Source organism: Lepisosteus oculatus, chromosome 4, assembly GCF_040954835.1.
Source record: "Lepisosteus oculatus isolate fLepOcu1 chromosome 4, fLepOcu1.hap2, whole genome shotgun sequence".
In the NCBI taxonomy this organism is placed as follows: domain Eukaryota; kingdom Metazoa; phylum Chordata; class Actinopteri; order Semionotiformes; family Lepisosteidae; genus Lepisosteus; species Lepisosteus oculatus.
In genome coordinates, this window is record NC_090699.1 from 18,949,213 (window position 1) to 18,966,044 (window position 16,832).

The 16,832-nt window shown below is 40.0% G+C and overlaps 1 protein-coding gene across 9 annotated transcripts in view; it reads right to left on the reverse strand.

Annotated features, from left to right (window-relative positions):
- Positions 1–16,832, reverse strand: part of zmiz1a (zinc finger, MIZ-type containing 1a) — a 156,140-nt gene that overhangs the window by 83,281 nt on the left and 56,027 nt on the right. For 8 of the 9 annotated variants that reach the window (XM_015346328.2, XM_015346333.2, XM_015346336.2 and 5 more), the window contains exon 3: positions 12,268–12,342. The exons of the other annotated variant lie outside the window; for it this stretch is intronic. The gene's annotated coding sequence lies outside the window, so the exon portion shown is untranslated. The remainder of the gene's footprint in view (positions 1–12,267; positions 12,343–16,832) is intronic. 9 annotated transcript variants of the gene reach the window in all.

A 16,832-nucleotide genomic window follows, 5' to 3' on the forward strand; every position in this document is an offset into this window, starting at 1 on the left:
TGGAAACCTTTCTGCCCACAACCACTTACCCAGCAGGGTCTACCCCATAGGGCGATTTTTAATAAAAGCTCTTCCAGCCAAATGTTAAAAAGGCATGCAAATGCTGCTGGCCCTTCTGTTTCGTATTTAGTGAACTGCCCAACTCTTCAGGGCAGATCACAGACGATAGACCAGACAGGAGGAGCTGGCTTCCTCTTGGAACAGATTTTTGTTAGAGCCAACGTAAGCACTTATTTTAAAGGCTGGCGTGATAATCAGAATAAGATTACATATTTACTGTGAAATGAAACCCAACTCACACCCTTACAGTGCTTTTAAAAGACCTCTTCCACCAATATTTGTGGATCTATTACATTATTATTAAAAATAATTTTCAAAAGCTTCAGGGTTATTTCCTTGACAGAATTCAGCCACATCTCTGTTCTGTATCATTTGTTTTTTTTAATGTTTTGAATGTTACAAAAGCTTCAACATACCAATACCTTATTTTTCTAAAAAGAAAACATTATATTTATACATGATCAAGCTGCCATGGCCCACAGTTCCCCACAAATGATCACAAATGTGAAGCCTGTCCATTAAGAAGAAGATGCACCCAGCCCACTGCTTCCTTCCCAGCTGCTTAGCCAGCTGAGCAATCAGGTCAGCGGGCTTCCCCGTGTTGTTGCTTTGGCAGAGTGCAGCCCACAGCTGGCCACAGCTGGCCACCAGTGATGTAAGCCTCCACAGGCTCTCTGCATGGAGTACACATCCCGGTGCATGTCGAATATAAATCTTCTAGCAGGAAATACTGAGATTCACTCGATAGAATATGAATGTTTCAAAAATGAAAAAATAAAATAAAATGGAAGCAAAAGGCATGACATTTGTCCTGACCACTTTCCTTTGTAAACGACAGAATCTTAAGGCTGGTGCTACAAGTGGTGCCAATGGACCAGTAAGTGGCGCTCTTCTGCCCGGACCCAAATCTACATATCAATGCCCCATTATGGTGAAAGACGACACTGTGTTGTAGGAGGTACTACCCTTCAGATGAGATGTTTAGCCAGGGTCCTGCAAAACCTGGTGTCCAAGATGAGTTCCACTCTGGCCTTGTACTACTGGGTCTTCTTGAGCTCTCCTTTAATGTATTTGCTGAAGTCGTTTCTCACTTTTCTACCTGATCTGCTGTTTAGTGGGAAAGCCGGCTCTTAACGGCTGCTGTGTGTTACCCAAGTGGGGCTGCACTTCTGTGGGGAATGAAGCAGATCTCACACATGTACAGCACCTTGGGATCCTTTGGAATGAAAATCACTATAGAAATGCAAGGAATTATTTTTATCATTTATAATGTGCGTGACGTTCTATTGTCCCTGTGCATCGCACAAAATTATTTTCCACCGGGCTGACCTGACTAAACGCCAGCCACAAAAAACTCCAGACGTCACTGGGCTAGGCTGGTTCCATTCAGTGGCTACAGAACAACAGAGTGAAACTGTAATATTACAGCGCAGGACACACCCAGCGGAACCAGGGTCAAACTACAGCTGCAAGAACAGACCTGTCTCACTTCACAGAAGAGTCAGCTCTCCCCCCTCGGGATCCTGGTGCCTGTAATCACCCTTCCCTTCAGACAATTCTCACAATTCGGCATTAAAAAAAAAAAAGCTTTCATCTTACAATCCAGAATTATTGGCTCTCCATCAAGCAATCGATCACAGAATCAACTATTTTCTATTTGAAAAGAAAACAAATTAAAACACTGGCTCTACAGCATGTTATGCGTTAAAAAGCATACCCCCCCCCCAAACATTCTAGTAGTTTAATCAAAACCGTGAAATGCATGTTAAGGGGAAAAAGAGACCGGGTGAATGAAGGGAGCTTAGGCGCCTTCTAGACACTGCAATTCAGAAAGCGTAAACAATCCAATGATTTGATTAACAGATCCATGGTTGCTTAAACATGCAGAGCAGCAGCATGCAGAACTGGCCAGCAGAGTCAGGATTTTTCACAGATCTGCTGTCAGGACTGTACTCTAACAGCGCGGGGCCATGGCAGCAGGTAATGGACATTTAGGTACTGTATTTAACTACCATCAGTTTCATTGTTTCCATGAAAAGCTTTTTGTGCTAATCGCTTCAATTTCCATCACAAAGTTGAAGTTTCAATGGCTTATTTACAACACAATGTGCTCTTTGCAGAATTTAATCTTGCCAAAAAATAACCACTAATTAGATGAAGGTAATAAACGCAATTTGCCAAATTACCTAAATAATGTTAGGTGCAAACAATTGGAAGGTTAATGTTCTTTATCAGGTAAGCATGATTCCTCGATTAAAAACATTAACTCAGACTACATCTCCTTTATGTCTAACATTCTCTAGGGACATCTTAGGTATTAACAGCAGATGCCCAATTTGAAGGTTAATTATTTTTCTTCAATAAAAAATGTGTATTATATTGTATTCATATCAGTGACAGATCAGGGTGCACCTAAGTAAGACTGCAATATGCACAATGGAAAAGAACTGAACTCCAAAGTTTACACTCTAAAGTAGCTAAACAAACAAAAAGAAATTTTAACAAGAAGGAAGATTTCCACAAAAAGCGTATGATTTTATTTGAATACTCCTATTCATAAGTTATTTCTTTAAAACTAATCACCAATAGGAGCCGGATTAAAGTTTAAATTATTTCATTTATTAAATTCTGCCAAAGAAATCCTCATCAGTACAATTACGGTATAAATATCTTGCTTCTGTGAAAACAGGAGGGCTGGTTAAAAAATAGTTTTCTGCAGTTTTGGTATAAACAAACAAAAACGAAATTAGGAGGACCACTTTTCAAAGACTCAGGAAGGAATGGCTGTGTGCTTGGTTACAGCTGGGGGGAAGGGCACAAAGCTGGGGGACTGTGTCAGTCGAATGCCCCTGCTGTGAACCCGCAGGATTTCCTTCCCAGATTCAACGGAGAGACAGCACACTCCACACGGCTCTACAGCACTGCTGTGGACACTCAGGACAGACTCACACTCACACGAGAGACAGCACACTCTCCACACGGGTCTACAGCACTGCTGTGGACACTCAGGACAGACTCACACTCACACGAGAGACAGCACACTCTCCACACGGGTCTACAGCACTGCTGTGGACACTCAGGACACACTCACACGAGAGACAGCACACTCTCCACACAGCTCTACAGCACTGCTGTGGACACTCAGGACAGACTCACACTCACACGAGAGACAGCACACTCTCCACACGGGTCTACAGCACTGCTGTGGACACTCAGGACAGACTCACACGAGAGGCAGCACACTCTCCACACAGCTCTACAGCACTGCTGTGGACACTCAGGACAGACTCACACTCACACGAGAGGCAGCACACTCTCCACACAGCTCTACAGCACTGCTGTGGACACTCAGGACAGACTCACACGAGAGACAGCACACTCTCCACACGGCTCTACAGCACTGCTGTGGACACTCAGGACAGACTCACACGAGAGACAGCACACTCTCCACACGGGTCTACAGCACTGCACACAGGACTAATGTTTTAACACGGCTCTAACCCTGAATGTATGACAACAGAATGAAAAGGATGTTTTCTTGGGAATGCACATCTTTAGATTAAAATAACACCACACTATAATGCAGTATGAATAAGCTTTTGTATATGAAATAGGTATCATGATCTTACAAAGTTATAAAGAATTGGTCGTGTAAGCACAGATTGTACCTGCTGTTGTATTATTACAAAAGCAGCAGATCTTACAATAACAACTCACCATCTGACATTTCTGAGCATTTCAAACAGGCATTCAATTGTTTCACGAAGGTTTTAGCTGTTGATCTAAAAGATTGCCATGGAAATATGCCATGGAAAAAATGGTCTGGTGGCTGGTTTGGGCAATTATTTGATTTTGAAACATGATAAGGGAGTGTTTGTTTTAGCTTGATCGCAGTACATTGTTGGCAAGTTTTATAATTTTTTTACCATTACGTTGGGGTGTGGATGGGTCATGGATTTGGAACATTTAGATGCACAGCTGATACCAATCATATATCACAGCCCAAGACTGACACAACCCGCTCTGACAGACAGAGGTTCTTATCTTATTTTAAAAACATTTCTTCCTGATCTTTCTGAACTACACTATATTGAAACAGTCTGTTTGGGAAAGCTGAAATCCTAATATTTAGATTTCGTTAGCTTTTTCTTAGCTGATCCAGCTCTCCACTCTTGTTTACTAAAGCACATTGCAAAAACCTTTAAAAAAAACTGCACAAAACTATTTCAGACTGTTCACATGCTTTAATTTTTTATGGCTTCAATAATCTGTGCGGAAGTTCGGAGGGCTTCTGTGCTTATCTTTATGTAACAGAAGGATGTCAGACATGAAAGAAGCTGCAGACTGATCATTAAATGTTTTGTTTGGTTCTGTTAAGAACAGCTCAGATGTTGCAATGAAGACAAGCCACAGAGGCAATTCTGATTTACATCTGTTGAGTGTGCATGTGTCTGCTCAAGCCCCTTTGGCAGCAGTGAGTGAGATCATGTCTTGCCTGGCTCAAAGCTGTGCATTGCTACGGCACTGGGTCAAACAGGACGTCATACGAAACAGTCTTCAAGGAGTCTTTTTAATTGATGGGGCAGCACATTTCAGCTATTAGCAGAAAGACATTAACAACAACTAAGAGACAACAGTGCTCTTCACCTCTGATTCCTGGAAGAGTGCCAGCTTTGAGGGGCATTTTCACCTAAGACAAGATATTCATTCTCCACTCAAAATTTAAGTTTCCTTTGCCGCCATAGGTATGGAGTTATTACATAGAAAAGTAAAGCTGTCCAATATTTATATGAGTAACACCACTACTGATGGCTCATCTCATCTGTGCAAGCATATAAACTGAATAATAACTGAAGCAAAAATCATGCAAAAAGAAACCGTAATATCTGTATCATAACGTCATCAATGTCTGGCTTAAGGTTAAACCCTGAGAACTGATACTACCTCAACATACTTGATGCACTGCATGAATCAACACACATTTTATCAGTTTCCAAGGAATCCAGATATCTATTAATGCTTCCTGCCCACCTCTCAGAAAAGAAAGGCCTTCCACACAAAATGAGCATTTCACTGCCCAAGCAAGGTTAAAGGTACAGTGATAGAAGGAAGCTTGATCAGGGAATTTCTGCCTGATAAGCCTGAGAAATACATTCACATTGCTTATCCTATCATCTGACCCTTGATCATTTTCACTCAAGCAGAATTACTCCCTGTGCAAGTGACCTTGCATTACACAATATCCCTTTCACCACCACCATCTCCCAGGGGACAGATCTTCTGCTAATTCTTGGATGAGGACAGTGGTAAAGGGTCAATGGTCAGGCTTATGGCCAGGGTGCGTCACAGTAGTCACTTTCTACAGTTCTTAAAAAATGGAATGTTTTAAATAGGGAAAAACTCAAGACACTTGGTTTGTTACATTTAGAGTAAAAACATCTTTTTAACATTTTTGTATTATGTGTGCAAACAAAAACTCAAGAGAAATGCATGGTTATATTTTTCTAGTAGTGGCTTTCTAACAGCCACAAAACCAGCATGGCACCAGAAAGTGAGATGAGACAACTTGTTGTCCTGACCTTGAAATGACAGCCACTTAAAAAAAGGGGAAAAAAAGCTGTTTTGGTATGGAAGAACTCCGATTATAGCTCTGTTCTAGGCCAGCGCACAATCACTGTACATGTTCCAAATCAATGACCTACTTTCTTCACACACACACTGGCACGTTAGCAAAGTCAGTTTTAACAGCTTAATGTTTAAACCTGTCTTAGACTGTTTTTTAAGCTTATTTACTTTTACCAATATATGTGCGCATATGTCATGCATGAATTTGTAAAGACAATAGAACTGCATTAGACATACTTCATTGGTAGTCTGTGAGGATTATACTTTAATCGGACAGGTACAGTATATACTGTATCACACATGGCACACACTGCCTGGTAATACAGATTTAGTTTCATGATCATCATCAATACAATTGACTTTTCACCTTTCCATATGTAAAAAATCTAAATTGGGGAAAGTCATTTCAGTGCGCACATATATGGTTCATACAGCAAGGTATAGCTTAAATGCATCTGATCTTTCTGTGAATGCAGAACAATTTAAAAAGAAATGTTACTAGTGCAATCAGCTCTGTCGGCACCGCTTGACTCGCTTGAATTCAAGAAACCGTCGAGCTTCCGGAGCTTCCCCACTCGGAGGACATGCGAACAGCTTGTGTTCTGGAGAAGCCAGGACAGCACCTAGCCTCTGCATTCCTGCTCTTCCAACAGAGGAGGCTGTTTACAGAGCTGCAGGGCCGCAGGCAGGAACACCACACTACAGTCGCTGCCTGTGCAACCCAGGGACCGCTGAAGAATGATTTCATTATTCAAACATGGTGTCTCACAATTGTTATCTCCATAATCAGTTACTGACCTGTTAATCCTTCTGTTTTTTTTTGTTTGTTTTCGCTTCTTTAGTTTAATATTTAAAAAAAAGCTCCTTGTTAAAAAATGTATCATCTTCGCTCTTTCCTGTCTTTTTAAACATGTTTTTGTGGAATTTTATAAAAGCACTCTTTGCAATATTGCAATATTGCATGCAACAAACATATGGCTGTACCACTGTAAACACAGCACTAGGGATTATTATTAACAATATTTATACATTCCACAAAAAGTTATGGCTTGGCTGAAGAGCAACAGCTTTGTTTTTGATGGACTGACTTTTGATTAGGAACTGAGTGACTGAACAACAAAATAATTCTGAAGATGCATGCAAGAAAGGTTTATATTTGACAAAAAAAAAACACTTTGCAATTCAATATATATACACAGCATTTGATTGAATGTGCGGGTGAAATTCTTTCATTCTTTGTCACAGTCTACAGCTGGGGACATGGTCTGCCTCACCGGGGACAGCAGTGACAGCCCACTCAATTAGCTCATTTACTCATGGCTGATTGTCAGCAAAGCCAGTGAATATAAACCACTTCCAACTGCTACAGTGCCACACCGGAGCTGTTTGGGAAGGGGAAATGCTCTGTTTCAGGACATTCCTTAAAAACTGTCAAAGTTATATTCTCAATAGCAGTGAAATTCCACAAATCTCACTGCAGGCCTGTATTCAGGTCAACTGTGTGCCATCATGGGTACATTCCCTACATGAGTTTAATTTCAACTGTGCATTATTCCCTTTTAACCTTCTAGGCACCATTCCACATTGCCCATGTTTATTTTACAACGGCATACCTCCTTTATAATAGCAATTAGCAGCCACTGCCACTACACTTAATCCCAATGTAGCAAACCTTAACCATTACCCTAGTGCACAGTGTATTTTAGCATTCCATCCATCACTAGAGAGCTGCTTGTTCTTTATTAAACAACATCATTTAAAAAATCATAATTGTGATTATTGTACACTACACATCTCTCGCTTCTGTTGCAAAGAAGTTTGTTGGTGTGTTTCATTCACTGTGAATAGAAATTTGCAACCATACATACAAGTATCAGTTAGTGAACTGCAGGACTGAAATGTGCATTAATGATCAGCTTCACCTGTAAGCCATGCTTGAGAGATTGATGAGCCACAAGGCTCCAGACCTCTGATTTCCAGTGAAAAGCAGCTCAGGCATAATTTCGGAATTAGAAGCGCTTTAACTGAGAAACAGAATCAGCTAGAGGCAGGTTTAAAAGGATATCACACGACAAAGAATATACACTGAGAGCACAAATCATGTTCTATAGGGGTTTCATTCACACCCCACTGACAAATGCTACCAGTGTAGTTGACATTTATACTCCTAACATGCAATTAATATAAATATAACAGATTAATGAACACTAGATTACCAGCTGAATGCTATCTAATTTCTGGTAATTTAAGAAGTACAGATTTTTTTCTCTACGAGTGTCCTTATTATTATGGTAAGCTGAGAAAAAAAAATAATGAAATAATTCATGAATTAATAAAAAGTTTTTATTTTAAAATGTCACAAAGGCAGTTAATTCCTAGGAAATAGGAATGGGGGTCAAGCGTTAATGAGGAAACCCAAATGAATTGCTTCCTTCCTCCAGTGCAACAGGACTCAAGCATGGCTAACTGTCCACGTGACCCTATAACCTGCTCACACAGCCAAGACAACTGCAAAGGTGTGCTGGCTCCAATTATCTCCACAGATACGAACACTGGAAGGTCATCTTTATGCTCCTGTGTCAGTCAGCAAATTGTTTCTCATGTCTTTTTAAATAATGAACCTAAAAAATAAAGCAATTCAGTACTCTCGTGAAAGGTCACGCATGTACTGTACAGTACTGCAGACTCTTAGGATTGGGCCCAATTAGTATTGGACATATACAATACCCAGCTTCAAAGGAAACCGTCGAGACAAAGAAGTACACCAAGGAAAACAATTGTAGAAAACGAGAAATTACATGTAAATCAACTTTGAAAACTATGGTCTTGTATGAACCACAGAGCCATTTAACTGGAAGGAAAAAACGGCATTTACAATATAAAGAAAAACAACTCTTTTTCAGCTGCCCAGTATTGCACCATTAGCTCAATGCTTCAACTAAGTCTGCAATAAAACTGCCATATCGAAGAAATATTTACCTCCTGAGCAAGAATGCACAATTTTCAGTGGTTCTCAGGAAGTGTTTAGAACATCACAAAGAAGCATTCAAGCTGTATTACAGCCTCAGCAATGGTCAATATAAAAGGACATCCTCTACATGAGAATCTGAAAACTGTCTACAATTACGATAGTTCACAGCCCAGCAGCCTAACAGGGACACTAAACACTTCATACTTTAAACATAGAAAATCAGAAGTACTGCACACTTGTATTCTTCTCTACGTCAGCGATTTCATTTGAAAGTGCTCATTAAACACTTGAATGTAACACTCCAAACCAATTAGGTAAACCAGCATGGAAACACTGAAACTAATTTCATTAAATAAAGCTTTAGTCCCTGGTCTTCCAAAAGCCATGGGCCAGACCAATTATCAGGCTAATTGGTTTCTAATCTCTAGCCATTTTAAGTCCCTAACCCTTACAGCATCCAATGGGCTTCAAATGCACAGAAATTTCTGCTAAATAGTGTCCTTGCAAAACAAGGCACTGCACGTGCCTTTGAAAAGCTACCTCATATTTTTAAGGACATTAAATGTGTTATTTCATTATAAAAAAGCCTCCCCTGACAATAAGATGAACCTTCAGCTTTAGCACAGAAGAAACAAAAATCCTTAAGGTTAATATATAGATCCCAGCTGCAAAATTGCACTTCTTCAACATTTACCTTCTGAGCTGGTGCAATTAGTAATTAAAAAAAGAAACAAGCTGTTCTCTCAGTGGGGCCATTGCGGCAGTGTTGTAGTGCTGAAATGAACCCCCCCACCCCCCTCCCCTTCCCCTGTGTTTATGAACCCTCAGGAAATACCAGGGCATTCCAGCTCTACAGCAGTTCCCCACCATGTGACTGGAGAGACACAGCCTGAATTGTTTTCACGTTTGCACAAGAACTGTGATAAGGAAAGTTCTTGAAAACTCAGATGTGTGCGATGTGACATTTCAGCCCGCACCTCCGCTCTGGCTGATTTCATCCTTAGGAAGGTAATTAATCTATGCAGTTAGTGTGAGGTAGAAAGAAAACCTTCACAGCAATGTTACTTTTACATGATTGCTTCCTCTTCCTGCCCTCCTTAACGTTTTGCAGATACTGCTAAGACTGTGTGCCTCTGTGCTGTTGATAAAGAAATCATACATTACAGAACTGTAGGCACAGTGGCATGTGCTGTGCAGAAACGGGGCTGTATTTTTTAACCTTATCTGACTACACTTGTTTTGAAGGACAAACAGTTTCAAGTTGTCTGCCAACAAAACAAAGACTTAAGGACTTTCAGAAAGCGGTTCTTCAATACTAAAACTAAATAAATGAATGCCCAAAAATATTTATTCTAGTGTCATAAGGCGATCTTGGACTTTCCTTAGTTTTCAGAGGGAGACTTCTCTAAACAACCTTTGACATACGGTGAAAGTGCAAAACGGAAAGTTGCACTCACCCTGCTCACATAAGAAAGCTGCATGCTAGCAAGAATGCAAATTGGGGCCAAGCGTTTGGCTGCAAAAAAGGTAGGTCAAATCTTGTGTAACAAACATAATAGGTTCTTTCAGGCCAATTTAGTGTTCTGTAACATTGTCAGCACTCAAGTGGTTCTACAACCTCCTATGCCTGGAATGTATTACAACCTTTCATGCAACAGAACATACATGAGATATAGACAAAAGAATACAAATAAATTTAAATAACCACTACATGCAAGGAGCTGCCTTGTCATTTCTGCTTAAGACAAACAAGAAGTTGGTTGCAATCCGTGGAAAAAGTGGATGTTTTAAGACTAAATCGGAAGCAGATTAAACACTTCATTAGCTACTGTAAGCACAAGAAAACCACCAGAGAAAGCAAGATTATTTGTGTTTTTTTTGTTGGCAACAACAAATCAGTGACCATGCCACCAGTGGTACATTACTGATCTTCAATGAAGTTTAAGTCATCAGTTCTGATTACAAGTACAAGATTATCAAACCAGTAGTTTCCAAAACAAAAAGCATATTGTGTATATTACCATCATGCAAGGAACTCACAAAAGCATACTGTAATCATACCGTAAACATTAATCAGCATTACCATTTTATTTAAAACGGTCACTTAAAACTGCTTTGAACCAAAAAACAAAAAATAGTTTAAAAACCCTGAAAAAAACCTCTCAGCATTCAGACATTATTAACAATGGGGGTGGAGTATCAGGTAAAATGCATAGTGATTTTCTCCTCTTGTCTGATAAGAACAGGAAGGAGCTTATCCACTTTATTTCTGCTGCCATACACAGGAAAACAGGACCTTCACGTCTCCATGTGGCTGTTACTGTTGACCTCCACTGAACTCTGAGATTCCTGGCTTCCTTTACTGCAGAACAATTCTATCACTCAGTCTTAGATGGTTTATTTGCTGTACGCAGAGCTATTTACCCAATACGCACTGACCAGAATGTCAGCAATAACAGCAACAAAAGTATCACTGCCTTGATTTTGAAAAATACACTGATCGCCCTAGAAACATTCACATATTTTCCAGCAAAAGTCTGCTTCTTCTCTTTTTCTTAGTGTTTTGAGTGATTCCACAAGCTCAAGCGGACAAATTACTATAGTGCACTCGTGGCAATCTCAATTCTGCTCTACTCTGGAGGTGCTAATAAAAATGTTTTTAGAAAAGTTCATATACTACAGTACGGAGACATTTACAGGGCAAACAAAAAAAAACGTATCTTGCCTTAGGGTTTATTGTGTTGCCTGAAATGTCTCCCTCCAGTTGTTATCTTAAATTCATCTCTGCTTCCAGCTTAAACCTTTGTCCTCCACTGACAACAACAAGATGACTTGAGTGCAGGCAATACTGTTCTCCCAGACCAATAAGCTACCATCACCAAAGCAGGAAGACCCCCACCAAACGTTTACAGTATATGAGAAACATGATAAACACCATGCTCTACAGCCGCTCACTAGCATAGAAATCACTAGGCTTTTCTATTATTGCAGAAGATGTCCTTCATATTGATGCACAAACTGCACTGGAGCTTCTATGTGATGGGAATCATTATAATTCTTTTGCCTCAGAATCCACCTACTCCAAATCCACCATTACTTCAAATACATGCCGGCCAACTGTAATCGGCTTTGGGGTTTTCTAAAACGCCCAACGACATGAGCAGGCATGGTGGGTGGAAATGATCCCCTCAGCCAACTCGTCTGAATCTGGAGGTGTTGTCACTGGGTCAGAACACATTCCCCTCCAGGTCCAGGTCCAGTCACAGCCTGTCAGAAAAGCTGCTGTTGTCCACTGAATGCACTAGTGACTTCACCTTGTTGCTGGCAGGAACACTGTGTTCTCAAAGCAAATTCCTTTCTCTTTCACTTGCATGTAGCATCACTGTGGCACCAACATGAAACCTGCCAACCCACGCATCTTTTCTGTGAACATGTCACCTTTGCACATGCAAAATCACGCAAGTACATGGATTGGAAGATTGACAGTTTTGTCCGTTCATACTGTGTTTCTGAGCATAAAACAATATTGGGGCTAAAACTAAACTGAAGGATGGCTTCACTGATGGTAATGGCTTTTGTTTCAGCAAAGGAAAGGAAATCAAGTATCTTACCTGTGGGTGTTTCGGAATTCCTTTGGAAGTACTTGGTTAAGCCCCTTTTAAATCCTCATTGATTATAGCTCTTGCCTGCAAAATAAAAGAACAACTGAAGTAGTCCAGTGGACAACCAAAACTTTAACAAGGTGACGGAGAAGTACCCATTTCTCACATTATCTTTTGGAGGCTGAGAATCAACATAAGCATACAGATTGTTTCTCTCTAAAATCAACTTGAACTGTCAATCTGCCAATCCAGGTTTTGCTATGCCTGAAAATAAACTGTGTTAGGTGCTTATACTATGCAAGACAATCACGTGGCTAAAATCTAACTAATTAAAAGGAAAAGGAAGGGATAGAGGTTTTTTTTACTATTTTGTTACATGTAATTAAAACTGTGTGGGCACTGAGACAAATGAACCTCACTCAATATTTTCCAATCTTACATAGGTCTAGTTGACAGATGTCTGTTTGCCAGAACACAAAAGATTCATGTACTGCAGAAGAGTAAATAACCATCGAGAATCCAAAGATAAGATTATTGTACTGAGGCGCTCCAGATGTTGTTCTCAAGTGTTGCAGAATTGTGCTGACTGTAAAGACACAACCTCGACAGAAAAGAGACATATTTGCCAAATAGGTTCTGCCAAACCTAAACTTTGTACTTCTAATGCTAATACCAGCTTCCACTGGTTACTCTTGTGATATGAAGACATGCAGCTCCTGCTCAGTAACTGTTCAGTAAGAGAAAGTGGAAAAGGATGCACTACAGACACACAAACACAAATGCGCATTCAATAAATGTAACTATAACAAAATGCACGTGTGCATTCGCCAAAAATATCATAATTGAAGAAACAATACCAGTAATCGCCGGCACGATGACTGAGGAGCAAAGACAATAAGTGGTCATTTACTCCAGTTGGCTTACCTGAGGGTGTGTAGTAGCAGCTATTAGCTCTGGGATGAAAACCCCATTACTAGGATTGTGCACCAGGGCAGGCTCAGGCTTGCTTGTTTTGAGCACACAGACAAAGGTGAACACAATGGAAGCACAGTGATTTGAACTTCATTGTTTCAGTACGCAATAAGAGGAACAGGACTACACTTCGGAGAACTAAATTACACAGTTGAATGTACCGTTCAGCAAGGCATGTTCTAAAATATATTCACAAAGCTCAAAAATAATTGGTAAAAATAGCTACTAAAATCAAATAATGAGTGATCTCTCCATGTGTAATTATATAGAATGTATTCTCTGGTGCTCTCACTTGAAATCTTCCCACACAGTCTTATTCCTCACAAATGTCTTTTATTTCCCCTCTCTCAATGTGCATGCTGAAAAGAGTAATTATGATCATTACTTTATAAGTTGTTTTTTGTAATCCTTTCATTTTATTCTAAATTTAGTGCCCTAAAATGCATCTCTCATAAATAACAAAACATGGCTTTGGGTCACACTAAAATGCTTAAGTTTTCTGACTGTTGAAATACATCCTTTCATAGGGCATCTCTCTCTGAAAGGCCTTGTGGCAAAAAAATGAGAAAGGGGACCTTAGCTTCAGGAGAGTAGATGCAAAAATTGGAAGATGCAGTGGGATTTAGTTTTCACTGGATGTTTTAAAAACAAAAGCTTGTGTCAAACGTTTGCTTCTGTGTACCTGACAACAGTGCTCTTTATTTTTACCTCTCACCTCATCACTTTGAGGACAAATGCTGACTTTGAGATTGCCACACAGCCATGCTTTTGTAAGCTTGGGTTTTGCCTTTCACAAAAGACAGGATCTTACTGAATCCAATGTGCTCTGGGACCTTCTGTAGGGAACCTCCATCTGTTATTTCTGCATTCGCTGTACTGAGAATGGGGTCTTTGGAGCACCTCTGCTTCATACTGTACAGTGGCTTAATTGTCCTGTTATAGTGTATGATGCTGAGATCACTTAGAACGCAAATGAAAATTTAATTATGACTTATTATTTAGAGCATTTTCAGTTATATGGATGCATATTTGTGCACAGTATGATAATCCAGTTGTAACACCAACAAATACAAAACATTTGAGGATATGTGCCTAAATTCTAAATTTGGATCAAGCCTATTTTAAATGTCAAACTGATTAGTAAACGATTATGCAACAATCATCACTCTGAAAAGGGGTGGAGGCTTACTGCTTGGTGCTTTTGTTAAATGCATTGCATTAAAAGAAGACTGAGAAAAATCAATTCATAGTATGTTCTTGAGAGACATCTGGACTTAACAAATTTGCCCTGTCGTCTTGGCAATGCATTAGATTTCTGAAAGTATGACATATTTCAATAGCAAGTCATAGCTATATCACACACTCAACAGATCCTCACAGGTACAGTATGTATTCTTAACGATTTACATTCCCTTCAAGAACCTGTCTGAATTAAATCCTGATCATGTGCTTATTAACCCTTTATTAATACTGGGTTGATATGACTATTTGAAAATAGGTGCCAAATAGAGTCAACATTTGTTCTGTGAACTACTTTTTCTAAGGTCAAGAGCGTTTCCATGATTTAAACATAATTCATTAACTGAACTTCATATTTGACAAAAATAACACAATATAAAACTTTACTACAGTCTGAACTGTTGCAGTTGTAATTGAGAAAGAATGTTTGAAATCAGAATTTGAGTAACTGTTACTGCAATCTGGAAATTCCCTAATATGAAATTCATGTTGTGACTACAAATCTGCTGATGTATAATGTCTAGATTTGAACTCTTCTGCTCTACACTTACACAGAAGCTTATTAGAAATGTAAAAAAAAAATCCTATTAGGATTTGGCTCTGCTCCTTAAAAGGGAAATGGCTTTAACCATTCATGGCACATTTAAAGGAAATAGGAAGATAAAACAGGCAACGGAAAATGTAATGCTATTTTCTTTTGCACTAAATTAATGTAACATTAACAAGGGGTTTGTTCAAAATGAATAGATATAGCTCGGCACTTGCTCAGTTTATTTAATTTATTTATGTATTCCCAAAGTGCTTTTTCCCCAAGCTAAAATTTAAATAAAATGGGCCATTTGTTTTAAATTAACCACACACAACCTCATACTCAAAATAAACATTTTTGTAGCACAGCTATGCCTGCAACACTGCCATAGCTATATTCTATATTATTTACCAGTCGTCTTCATTTTGATTTGACCCAGGGCTCTGTGCACATAGATTTCTGAAATCCAGTCTATACAAAATATATCCTGTTGGATAAACAGTGTGCATCACCTTGAGGAGCACAGAGAGACTTGGTCGCTATATCATCACTTGTGTGCTGGCAGAGCCGGGAGGGAAACACAGGTCCTAGAAAGCTCCCCGGTTAACTGAGACAGCGGAGTTGTCAGCATCTGAGCAAGCTGAGATGATAGAGGAGGAGGAAGAAGAATCCATTTATTTTGTCCTATGAGGGATGGAATGGAGCAAGACCAAATCAAAAACTCCAAGACAATAGTGCAGGGAAGATGCACAGAAGCAGAAACAGATGAAAAGTGCACAAGTAAATTGATAAAACAAAAAAGCAAAAATAATGTACACATGAAAAGCTTTAAGGAAAAGATAGATTTCTACATTTTGAAAATGTCTACAGTCATAGAGTCTGGTGGGTGTGATCAGTGAGCTCCACAGATGTTGTGCCACACACAAGAGGCTCTGTAACCTACTGTGGGAATCCTGAATCATCAGATCATGAACTAAACCATCCATCTACCCATCCATTTCCTAACTGGCCAGCAGCCATATCACCCTACAACTCACAACTGGCAACCCACTGAAGCTTAGCAGGCGTGAGCCTGGTCAGTACCTGGATGGGAGACCTCCTGGGAAAAACTAAGGTTGCTGGTGTGAAAGAGGCATTAGTGAGGCCAGCAGGGGGCGCTCACCCTGCGGTCCATGTTGGTCCTAATGCCCCAGTGTAGTGATGGGGACACTTTACTGTAAACAAGAGCAGTCCTTCGGATGAGACGTAAAACCGAGGTCCTGACTCTCTGTGGTCATTAAAAATCCCAGGGCATTTCTCGAAAAGAGTAGGGGTGTAACCCTGGTGTCCCTGCCAAATTCCCATTGGCCCTTACCAATCATGGCCTCCTAATAATCCCCATCTATGAATTGGTATCATTACTCTGTTCTCCTCCCCACTGATAGCTGATATGTGATGAGCGTTCTGGCGCACTATGGCTGCCGTCGCATCATCCAGGTGGATGCTGCACATTGGTGGTGGTGGAGGGGAGTCCCCATTACCTGTAAAGCGCTTTGAGTGGAGTGTCCAGAAAAGCACTATATAAGTGTAAGCAATTATTATTATTATTAATTATTATTATTATAACTTCTTCAATTCAGGATCATGGGGGAGCTGCAGCCTATCCCAAATGTATTTAAGATAACCTGGGGATTGTCTCCTTAGAGACCTGAGCAAGAAAATCTTAATGTCCATATTAAACCTCACAGGCAGGTGATGCAATTAACAGAAGACTGAAGTTTCTTTACCACAGCAATCAGTGACCTTGCTGTTGTAGCGAGCTGAAGTCGATGTTGGGGGAAAAAAGGATCTGGCA